Here is an 11,639-nt window from a genome sequence, read left to right as displayed (position 1 = left end):
TTTAGAAAAGGAAGGATACCAATCCACTGGGCAAGAGAAATGTGCATCACAGAGGTCACAGAACTGCTTACATGAAATATACCAAGGAAAGAGTTTAAATAAATATAGAACCACACACTTCAAAAACTGGAAACAAATTCAGATCTCCTTGAGTGACCTAATTTCACAGACAGACTTGAGCACAGAGAAGAGAAATAAATTTCCTAAGATCACCCAGGTCACAGAGTGACTAATGCTGGGATCAGGAGCTCAGAGTCCACCATGTTTCCCATATTGCTACATTACTTACCTTGAAATCTACACAGCTCCTTCCTGGGGAAGGAAAGAGGAACCACATGGGTCCTGATTCCCAGCTCTGTGCTGAGAACTCAAAATATAGAACCAAGCTAGTTCAGATTAAAGAAAGGCTCAAACATCTTTCCCCTTTTTCTCTTTTAAGAAGTCTAAGTTTAGAGAGCTATCTTTAGCTAAGTCTTGGTTGACAAGTAGAACTGAACGAAAAATTATAGGGCACAAAGTCTCTGCAGTTCTCAAGGAAAAATATGACAAAGGAAGGAGAACAAAAAAGAAATGGTTTGCACCAATTTTAATCAGAGAAACAGAAGCAACAGTATCTACAGCAAAAACCAACAGTAATTGGAATCTGAATGTGTGCCAGACACAGCACTAGGTACCATTACATGCATTATCTCATTTAATCTTCACAAGATTCCTGTAAAGTAGGATCCTCATTTCATGGATAAGGAAACTGAGGTAAAGAAGTTATATAAATTTTCTAGAGATAAACAACTTTTAAGTGATAAAGTCAGAATTTGAACAACGGTCTGTGTGAGTCAGAAAATCCTCCTTTCTCACTTTGCTATGGCATGAGAAGAACCTACTTCAAAAGTAAAGGAAATTCAAAAATTTAATAAATGTGTCTGTTTTGTTCAGGTTTTGTTTTGAGCCTCTTTTTTAGATTTTTATTCTTTTTTTAACTTTTCCATAACATGGAAACTAAGTTTCTGTTTCCAATGATCAAAAGAATCTTGACCAATACAAGCAGTACCGTACCTCACCCTGTATAGGTCAGAAGTCACAACTAATAAATGCAGAACAGCAAGACTGCTGGTCTGGAGCACAAAGGTGGCTCTGATCCAGGACTTCTCACCCCATATATTCACCACACGCATTCATTGCTCTTGGTCATATTTTAACCACCAAGAAAGGACAGTACTTCTTCCTTATTTGGGTCCTACTTCTTCATGTGCCCTGTTCGTATTTTACATAATTATAAAACAAGATAACTTTTTAAAATTTCCAGAATGAAGGGCAAAAAGAAAATGAATGAATTCAAGCACATATCAAATGCACATAACTGCAGAGAGAAGAATTATTTCAAGTGATTTTTGAAGGACAGTAATTTAGAAGTACTGATACTTCCTTTTGGGGGGATATATCCTAAAGACAGAGGTAACTGCAAAGAAGTTTTAGCAGCTTCTGGTTATCATAGTATTAGTGAAAATACTATTGACAATGTACTTCTGATATAATGTAAATAAATTATAGGACAGAGCAAAAAATCTAGATTCGTCATTAGAAAACAAGAATATCAACGTAAGAGAAATGTGATATAAATATAAAATCAAAGAAAGTCCTGTAATCATAAATTTCAATTGGAAATAATAGTATATATTCAAGAAGTATGTTTTCTTTCTTCTTTCATTTTAGTTTCACTGCTTATTTCGTAGCTCTGTCCACTGAGAAGAACTATAAATGATACATTAAGCCGGTAGCAGTGAAAACCCTGGGTATCCACCTTATGGTCTCCAAATATAATTTCCTAATTTAAAGGGACCAGGGATTTTTGAGAAAGGCTGATTTGAGTTTTGAGACAAGAAATGCATAAAAGGACCCTAGAATTTTGTCATATCAGGCATCAAAGGAGTTATCCATTACTACTAGTGTCACGTCAAAGAGACTCAGGAGCCAGGTTGAATAGGCGCAACTAGGAGGGTTATGGGGCTTTATTCATAAGAATAATAACTGCAATGGCATAAACATATCTAATAAATGTATAATTCATAATAAAGACAAATAACAGCATGTGGGAAAATGTATTGATCAACCTTACCATATGATAGAAAACAGAGTTTATCAGTTTGAAAGCTGGGAAGTAAAGGAAATGAATCATGTATTTATCCTGCCTTTCTTAAATGAACAGTAACTTGGGATAGTCCATGAATGGAAGGTTCCAGCCAACCACTTTCAGTTCAACCACTGATAAAATCAACAAACAAATAAAATAGCTATTATGTGCCATCTGATGGATCTATACATTCCACTTATGAAAATTCTTGCCAAAAGAAAAACCACCGATATAATTCCCAAATTACAGAAAATTTGGTGAGAGAAAAATATGAAATCAGAAGAATCAAGAATATAGGAAATTCTGTAAAAAATAAAATTGTTTCTTTAACAAATACATTAGAAGAAAAAAGTAAGAGATGGAAGGAGAACTTAAAGATTAAGGAACTTAAAAGACATACCAACCAATTACAATGTATAGACCTAAGTTTTATTTTTGGAACCATTTGTGAAAAACAGAAAAGAGAGAGACACAAGGACATAGAGCTCCTGAGACAATTGAGAAACTGTCAACTACTTTAATAATTATTGTTTGTATCTACTTAAATAATATTGTAGTAATTATACATTTTTAAAAGAATATTTTTAGAGATATATGCTGGTGTATTTATGAATGAAATGACATGACAGGGTTTGATTAAAAATCACTCAATATGGGGTATACATATGAAACAAGATTGGCTATGAGCTGTCTCATAAAAAACAATTTGAGAATTGTTTTCTTTTTTTCATTATCTAAAATAAGCACCAAGATTCTGTGATCTTTCTATCTCTGTTAGAATTCCCCTGTGAATCATCTCGGTCTGATGCTTTATTTGTGAAGCAAAGGAGTGATTTGGTTTTAAGTGTACACCTTTTGAGGCTAGACAGGAATTTGATTTGGTCCTGCTACTTCCAACTTAAACTTACCTAGCTTCAATTCAAGAGTAAAACGAAGATAATAATGCCTAGAACCCAGGCTCTAACGTCCCATCATCTAGAACATTTACACATGTTTCTTCTGTCTAGATTTCTATTCCATCTCCTCTTGGCCTAGTTAATTCCTACTGAACCTTCCTATGTCAATACCATCATCATTTCTTGAGGAAATCCATCCCTTTTCCTTCCTAGCCAGGTCAAATTCCTTTACTACCTGTTCCTGTAAATTATACACTTCTCCTTTGTAGCTCTGATTACAATTGCAAGTTGACATTTGTTAGTTGATATTTGTTTCACATCTACACTCCCCATTAGACTCTAAGCTCCATGACATCAAGGAAAAGTGCCTGTGTTCAGCATGGATTCTCCGTGACAGCTAATACGATACGTTTACACAAATATTACTTGAATAGCTAAATGAATCAGCAAATCAATCAAGTGCTTAGCACAGTACCTGACTCAGAGCCAGAACTCAGTAAACACTGTTTGTTAATGTCACCTCCACTGTTATTGTTTTCTGGTATTAGACTCCTGTAGTAGCTGAGAAGAAAGGGACAGGGAGGTTAAGAAAAATATAGGGTGTTAAATGTAGGGTATCAAATATAGGGTGATAAGATTTAGAGCAGTTCTCCAAGCTTAGTAGAAAACAAGAAATTTATATGGTAGCTGAACAGAAACCCAACTGTACAACCTGTTCATCGTGGACCTGTGGTTTAGAGGGTCCCTTGCCCGACACACATACACTGAGTCCATCTATGTTCTATGACATTCTCAAAATCCAAGCTTCCCTGGTCAGCAGTTTAGGCAGAATGGGGTTGGCAAAGGTAGAGGGTTCATTCTTCACCTTACTTTCTGAGTGTTGAGAAGTACAGTTTCCTCTAAGTGTTCAATGTGTGTGTTGAGTTGATTCTTCCTGTGTTGAGCTCAGTTGGTACAGAAGCAATGACGTGTCATCAGAACATGCTGATCGCAAAAGAACAAAAGGTTAGGCTTCTGGTTTCAAAAGTCTTGTGATATGAAAGTATGTAAAAGGAATAGATTGATCCAGTTTTGTCATGATTATTCATTTGGCAAATTTCACCCCCTGCTTTGTGAGACAGAGGGAATAAAAAATAATGTCAGTTCTGTAGGCTGCTGAGAAAGGGACTATAAAGTATCCCTATCCCGTTTGCTAAAAGTTTGTTTTAATTCTGCAAGCTGGAGATGATGTGTAAATGTTTTGCAAAACACCTAAGGCAGCGTTCTTAAATTCTGCAGGTTATAGTTCTCTCTGAGCTTCCAAAGATAAAAGCAGATTCTTCTCTGAAAAATTCTAATACAAACACCAGGTTTCCACAATCTGCTTCAGGATGTTCACGGAGTTCTTGGAGCTTAAACAGAGATCCTAGGGCAGGAACAACTGCTGTGGCGCTACGACCATGTGAGTGTGTTCCATAGATTAAAACCTAGCTTTTCACAATGTGATGGCTTCTCATATTTGCTAAATCTACCAATTAATGGTCAATGCTCATTGAGAAACAAACAAAAACAACCACAGGAAAAAACACCTAAACATACTACTGAGTTAATAATTATATCATTTGGATTAAATAGATCATTTCAATTCCTTGCAACAGTAAAAACAAGCTGTATCTATATGTATCATTATAAGTTTCAAAATCATTCAGGTAAAAAAAAAAAAAACATGACTTGTTGATACATATGGTTAATGTTATTTATATTAAATGCAAAAATATATGTATATATATTTTGTGGATAAATAAATAGGTAGCAGAAAAATAATAAAATATTCATAGAAATTGTAAACACCCAAATTCATGATAATGTTTATTTCTGGGCAGAGTTGGAGGGAAATGAATATAGGTAGAATATAGAGGATTTTAACTGTAATGTTTTCTTCATAAAGAAGGGAGAGAGAACTGGAGCAGATACAGTTTTAAAACTTGAAAAATATGAACTGGTGAGTACAAAGTGGTTCATTATGTTATTCTTCCTTATTGTCCATATAAGTATATCAAAATAAAGATCTGAAAATAACACACTGCCTAGCTCACAGGGGTGTCATTAAAAACAAACAAACATTTAAGCGAAAGTGCTTTGGAAAATGCAAATGCCACGCAAAGGTCACACAGGTGTGTCCTCCACCTAAATTCAATTCATCTCATTAAAATTCAACCCAACAAATATTGACTAAGCATGGCTAAGATTTCATCAGACACGAGGACCAAATTAATATAATAGTCACAGACTCCAGATTCTGTGGGGTCTTGCTATTCATCTTGTTCAGCAGTTTTCAAAGGGGGACGTAAATAGGGGTAAAGGCAATGTTTAATTTGTCAGACCTTCGGGCACTCATCATGCTTCAACCAGAAGAACATTCTTTATGTTGTATGTATTTTGTGAAATAATTCATTGGTAATGTTGACTCAATGCTAAAAATTTACTGAAAACTATTGATCTGATCTTATCACTTCTCTAGGACTCCAGTACTAAGATGGAAACTTGTCACTTCTGCTACTGACATTTCATTTCTTCTTATGCCACCAGAGACTCGATGCCACCAGAGACTCTTATGCCACCAGAGACTTCACACATTAGATACTGTCTGCTGAGATAGCAGTGAAGACACTTCTGGTCAGGAGTAGGAAATCTTATCCAGACCGTGATGAAGGTCACGGAACTCACACTTCAACTCTGAGCCAGTGCTGAGACTCCAACATGAACACTTGACAGAGAGGGGTTCTTATTTTCGTTAAACTCAGAACTGATACCATACCATGTAAATCTGACTCTTCTAGAAGCCATCTTGCCAGTATGAGGGACCAGGACTTGCCTGGGATGATGGAGCTGACAGATGAAGACAAATGGATCTATCATAGAAGATAACAGAGTCAAGACAGAGATAGACACTGGGTCCTAATGATCCTGCTTGAGCCCCTGGATTCTGCTGGGACTATACTATTCAGTCACCTGAAACAATATATTCTCTCTTTCCATTAAATAGACTGAAGGGTTTTAATATGTTGTTATTTTTCACTTGAAACTGAAAGACGTCCAAATCAAGTGGCTCTCAATGTTGCCATACCCCCAATTACTCCAAGTGATGGGGACCTTACTGCTATATGTGAGTTCCATCCTTGGGCTGACTTTAGAAAGTTCTTATCTTTAGCTAAGATTTGTTTCCTAGGCTATACCCATTTTTCCTATGCTTTTATTTGGAATCAGATGGAATATGTCTTGCTCTTCATGTAGGAATGTAGATATTGGGATATAATACCACCCCTTCTTCTTCACCCATTCTCTACCTACCCCCTGCCCAGAGTTCCATCCATAAAATATTTTAATATGGGAATCTCAAAATCACACTATTTATTCCTGTGAATAACGGTTCAATTAAGATTAAATTATCTTTAGGTGTCTATGCACAAGTTGAACTTTCTTCTTCATTTTAAACTTCTGAAGCTGCTTATAAAATGTAAACACTTGAATGAAAAATGATTAATACATTCCATTTATACAGAATAGTGGAAGCCCGCATATCCCAGGGCAACATGGAAACAGCTGCCAAACCTACTCACTTCACTTTTCATGGAATGGGAACAGCTGCTGAGTGTCTCATAAACCTCTAGGGCAACACATAAAGAAACTGCAAGGGAAACCCTTTCAAAGCAGGAAGTATATGTTCCTAAATCCTTGAAAAATAATTTTAAACAGTGGTAAAATTGGCAAGATGTTAAAATTTACATATGGGTTCCAGAGAAGACAAGAGATTTTCCCAAAGTCAGAAAGAGATAGCAATGCATCTCAGGTCTTCAGACCTTTGCATTCTTTCTGTTTTGATGCCAATTTCACACAACAGCATTTGATTAATTATCAAATAAATTGGTTAGATAGAAAGTGCCCTGGATTTGGAAGAAAGAGATCATCATAACCAAGTCTTCCAAAAAAATTAGAAGTGGACTTGATAGGCAATTTGTGAGCTTGGCCAATGGCTGAGATTTAGCAAGGAATTTCATCTCCATTCTGCCTAAATTCCTAATCTAAATGTAATCTAATTTAAAAGAAATTCTATGAACCAAAGGAAATTTTATCAGAGTCAAGGTACTCAAGTATTCACGCAGCTGGATTGAGCACGTGGACAACAAATGCTTTACATTTTCCTCAGTTCCTAGAACAGCTCAATTAAAGTGTTTCCTGTGCTTCAAATGAATAAATGAGCTAATGCCACTTCCCTTTGGTCCTCCGTGGCCAACCAAGACTACTCCAGAAAACTTTTCCTGCCAGCTGTCTAAACCCAGTCATGCTTAAGTTACTAGAAAAATGTATCTTCAGGACAAGCACTGGTTTTTATTTTAATTGTACCACGCTTGCCCTAAATGAGGAAAACTCCTTGGTTCACCTACTTCATCCACTAACTAGCCTGCGGGATGTGTGTGGAGGAATGGAATTTGGTGATAAGAAATAATTAAAATCAAATTAGAATGGTATAAGATTATCACTGAAGCACAAAATAATCCAGAGGAGTCTAAACTAATAGAAGTTCAGCCATTGAAAACTACAATCAACTTGTCAATGATCTTACTGGAAAAAATGCAAGAAATTCCAAAAATCTGGTGTGTGGAGGGAATGTGAGAGATTTTTCAATGTTGTCAATGAATGTGTGGAGTCCATTATTTAAAAAATAAAAATTTAGACCTCAGTCAATTCTAGAAGTGACAGTCTAAGTAGCTGAGGAGGAAGAAGAGGACTAAACTTTAATTATCCTTAATGGGACCTTGGTAGGCTACTAGGAAGATTGATCTATCTATCATCTATATATATAAAGATTTATATACAGTAAGATTTATATATATATATATCAAATATATTCATGTGTTTATATACATAAGTATATTTTCATGATAGTGCATGACTTCCAACCATAAAAACAAAAGAAAGAGCTTCCATATCTGATCACTTAGGTCCCTTGGAATACCCTCTCAGCAGGTGAGGAACCAATGTTGAGAATCTCCTCTTAGGCAGAGGCAATGTTTAAAGACGACATCAGGCAAGATAAATGCTCATGATCTGCCCTCAAAGGAACCACCTTAAGGGAGAATTTTTACCTTTTTTGTTCTCCTTAGTCTCCAACAAAAGTAACATATGTTAACTGAAATAGAGAAAGAGAGAGAACAATACAATAGGCCCACTTAAACCCAGTTCAAAGCTAAAGCACATCCAGAGGAATGTCAATTCAATTATTAAACTGCAGCATGTATTTGTTCTAAATGAGTGGCTGGAGCTTATGTAAGTGGCAGGTCTTTGCAGGTTCTCACCTGCTAGAGAGAACATCCTTGGCTATAAGGTAGTGCGCATTTCAATTCATTAGGAAAAAGAGAGTCAAGATAATGTGGTTTATCTGAAAGCTTGTAGCCAGCAAAATCCTCACCAGCTTTCTATTCAATTTACAAATATTCTACATTCCTTTCTGCCTCTTAGCCTTTGTACATACTGATCATTCAATCAAAACTACCTTCCCTGCAAGTTGGATTACTATAGAGATAATGCTTCAAACCAGAACAATTTTGATAGTGAAAGGTTATGCTAAAAATTACAACTCATATACTATTGAAATGATTATGGACCCTTAAATTGGTTTTACAATATTTATGGTCCTATTCCTAAACAAGTCTCAAAAATAAAAAATATAAAAGCAACGTATCTTTGTACACAAACAAAATTTTAAAACTTTACATTGATTACTTAAATATTAAAAATAAAATGATCAGAAGAAGCTTTAATCAAGTACTTTAATCAGTTTCCTGGCCATATTTGTCTTTAAAAACATGTCACATTTTTTTCATGAGGGACGTATGTTTTCCCCAATATTATGGCTTTGTTATCATTATTACTTTCTTCCTAAAATTAGCTGTAAACTTCTTCAACATTGCATTTTGTGTTTAATAAATTTGAAAAATTTGACAACTTCAAATGACTCTACAAATTTTTTTTTAATTACAGTAATACTATAAGACCCATAAGGTGACTTTAGTAAATACTCAAAATTTTCTGAAACCCAACTGAATTTGGGTAGCAAAGAGAAAAAGTGAGTGTTGCCACACAGAAGGATTTTTACAAAAATATGTTCAACCTCACTGCTGTTAAACAAATGTTGTGGTGTAATTATTCTAACTCTGCATGCATAAAAATGTTTGTAAATTTTGACAATTGCTGTGTCTATTTTGATTGGTAAAAAAACTGTACGTTGTTTAGAGGCAATTATATATGTGGATATCTCACAAATAGCACCAAGGACATTTCAGCTTCATAGATTTAATTTAGTAAGAAGACTTAATTTACTAAGAATATAATATTATATCCTAGCAAAATGTGCATTCCTTTTACCACCGCAAAAGTTATTTTCAATGATGAATTTTTAAATTGAATTTACATTAACAATCAAAATAAGTCATATTTCACAACTGACAGGTGAAGTTTTAAAAATTTACATTGATTCCATGAATTGGTTAGCAGTGAATCATGATTGGAATGAACTAATTTTATATTAGAAGCATCTGATGATAACAATGGAAAACAGGCATCATTAGCAACTTGAAAAGTCCTTTTTCTGCTAAACTGAGGCCTTATATTATCAGTTATTGTTTCATTTGCTGTGTATTCACAGAAAACTTAGAAATGAGAATGAAAAATATTAAATGAAGAAGAGTATAAATTTGATTTTTGATTAGACATTTGTTAAATATGCAAATTCTTTGACCCTGATCCAGACCTACTTGAAGCCGAAACTTTGGAGGTGGACCTCAGCGGTCTGTGTTTTAACAAGGCCCCCAGGATATTCAGACCCACATGCAAGTTTGAGAATGTTATCACAATGAAAAAGCAGTTTCACAGGGTGCTCTGCAAATGTACCTTCTGCAGTTAGAAGTGTTAAATCCATATTTTGGAGAAAGTCTTCATAAAACAACCACTGAGTCCAGAAATAGACCCACACATATATTTTTAATTGATTTTTCAACAAAGGTGCCAAGGCAACTCAATAGAGAAAGGATAAGCTCTCAATAAATGGTGCCGTGTGCAAAACTAAACATAAACAAAGAAACCTCGATCCAAATCTCACACCATATACAAAAGCTAACTCAAAATTGATCATAGATCTAAAAATAAGTGCTAATAACCCTTCTAGAATAAAAAAGAATAGGAGAAAATCTTTGTGACACACGGTGTGGAAAAGACTTTTAAACAAGACACAAACAGAACAACAAAAGATATCAATAAATTAAATTTCATCAAAATTTAAAACTGTGCTCCTCATAAGACTGTGAAGAAAAAGAAGAGGCAATCCACAGCCAGGGAGAAAATATTTTGCAAGACTCATCTCTTAAAATAAAATAAAACAAATAAAATAAAACAACAAAACCTTTGCTTTGTTTTCTTTAATATTTTTGTTTTTATAAATATCTTCACCTAGAAATAAAATATTGGTCAAAATTTGAACAAACGCTTCACCAAAGAAGATATAAAGATGGCAAATAACCATATGAAAAGATGCTTATCATCTTTGTCTTCAAGGAAATGCAAATTAAAAAAGCGGGACAGTACTGCACACCCACTAGAATGCCTACAATTTAAAAAACTGACTATATCAAATGTTGGCAAAGATAGGAATGGGAAGTCTCATACATTAGATTGTAAAATGGTACAATCTCTTTGGAAAAGTTTGCGATTTTCTTAAACATATTCTACCATACAACACAATCACTCCACTACTACGTATTTACCCAAGAGAAACAAAAACACATATTTACCCAAAGACTTGTACCCAAATGTTCATAACAGCTTTTTTGTTATAGCCAAAACCTGGAAACAACTCACATGTTCATCTATAAAGAATGGGTAAAAAACATTGTAGTATATCCATACAAAGGAATACTACTTAGCAATAAAAAGAAACAAATGATTGACACATACAACATGAATGAATTTCGAATAGTTACACACAGTGAGAGAAGCCAGATCCCCCTACATACCCATAAGAGTATATACTTGATGATTCTATTATACAATTCTCTTGAAAATGAAAATAGACCTATAGTGACAGAAAGTAGATCAATGGTTTTCTTGGGACAAAGTGAGAATGGGTGGTGGCAAAAGTGCTGAAGAAAACTTCTGGGAAGATGAATGTATTCATTATCTTGTTTGTGGTGATATTTTCACAAGTGTACACATATATCAAAACTCATCATGTTAAACATTTTAAATACGTACAGTTTATTGCATTATTGGGTCAATGGCAAAATATGAGTAGCAAGTGTATTAGCATTACATCTACGTTAAATTTCCTGATTTGAAGAATTGTACTGTGGTTGTATGTTAGAGAATATTCTTGTTCTTAGGAATACACACTTAAGTGTGTGAAGTGCTAAAAGGGCAATATGTCAGCAACTTATTTTCAAGTGGTCCAAAAACAAAATTACAGGGAGACTGGGAGGGGAGAGGGAGAGGTGGAAAGACCTGCAGAGCAAAATGGAAATAAGAGTACTTTGTAATATTCTGACCACCTTTCTGTGAGTTTGCAATTTTATCAAAATAAAAGT

Source organism: Neophocaena asiaeorientalis, unplaced genomic scaffold (genome assembly GCF_003031525.2).
Source record: "Neophocaena asiaeorientalis asiaeorientalis breed wild unplaced genomic scaffold, Neophocaena_asiaeorientalis_V1.1 scaffold405, whole genome shotgun sequence".
In the NCBI taxonomy this organism is placed as follows: Eukaryota; Metazoa; Chordata; class Mammalia; order Artiodactyla; family Phocoenidae; genus Neophocaena; species Neophocaena asiaeorientalis.
Note: the sequence above shows the minus strand (reverse complement) of the source record.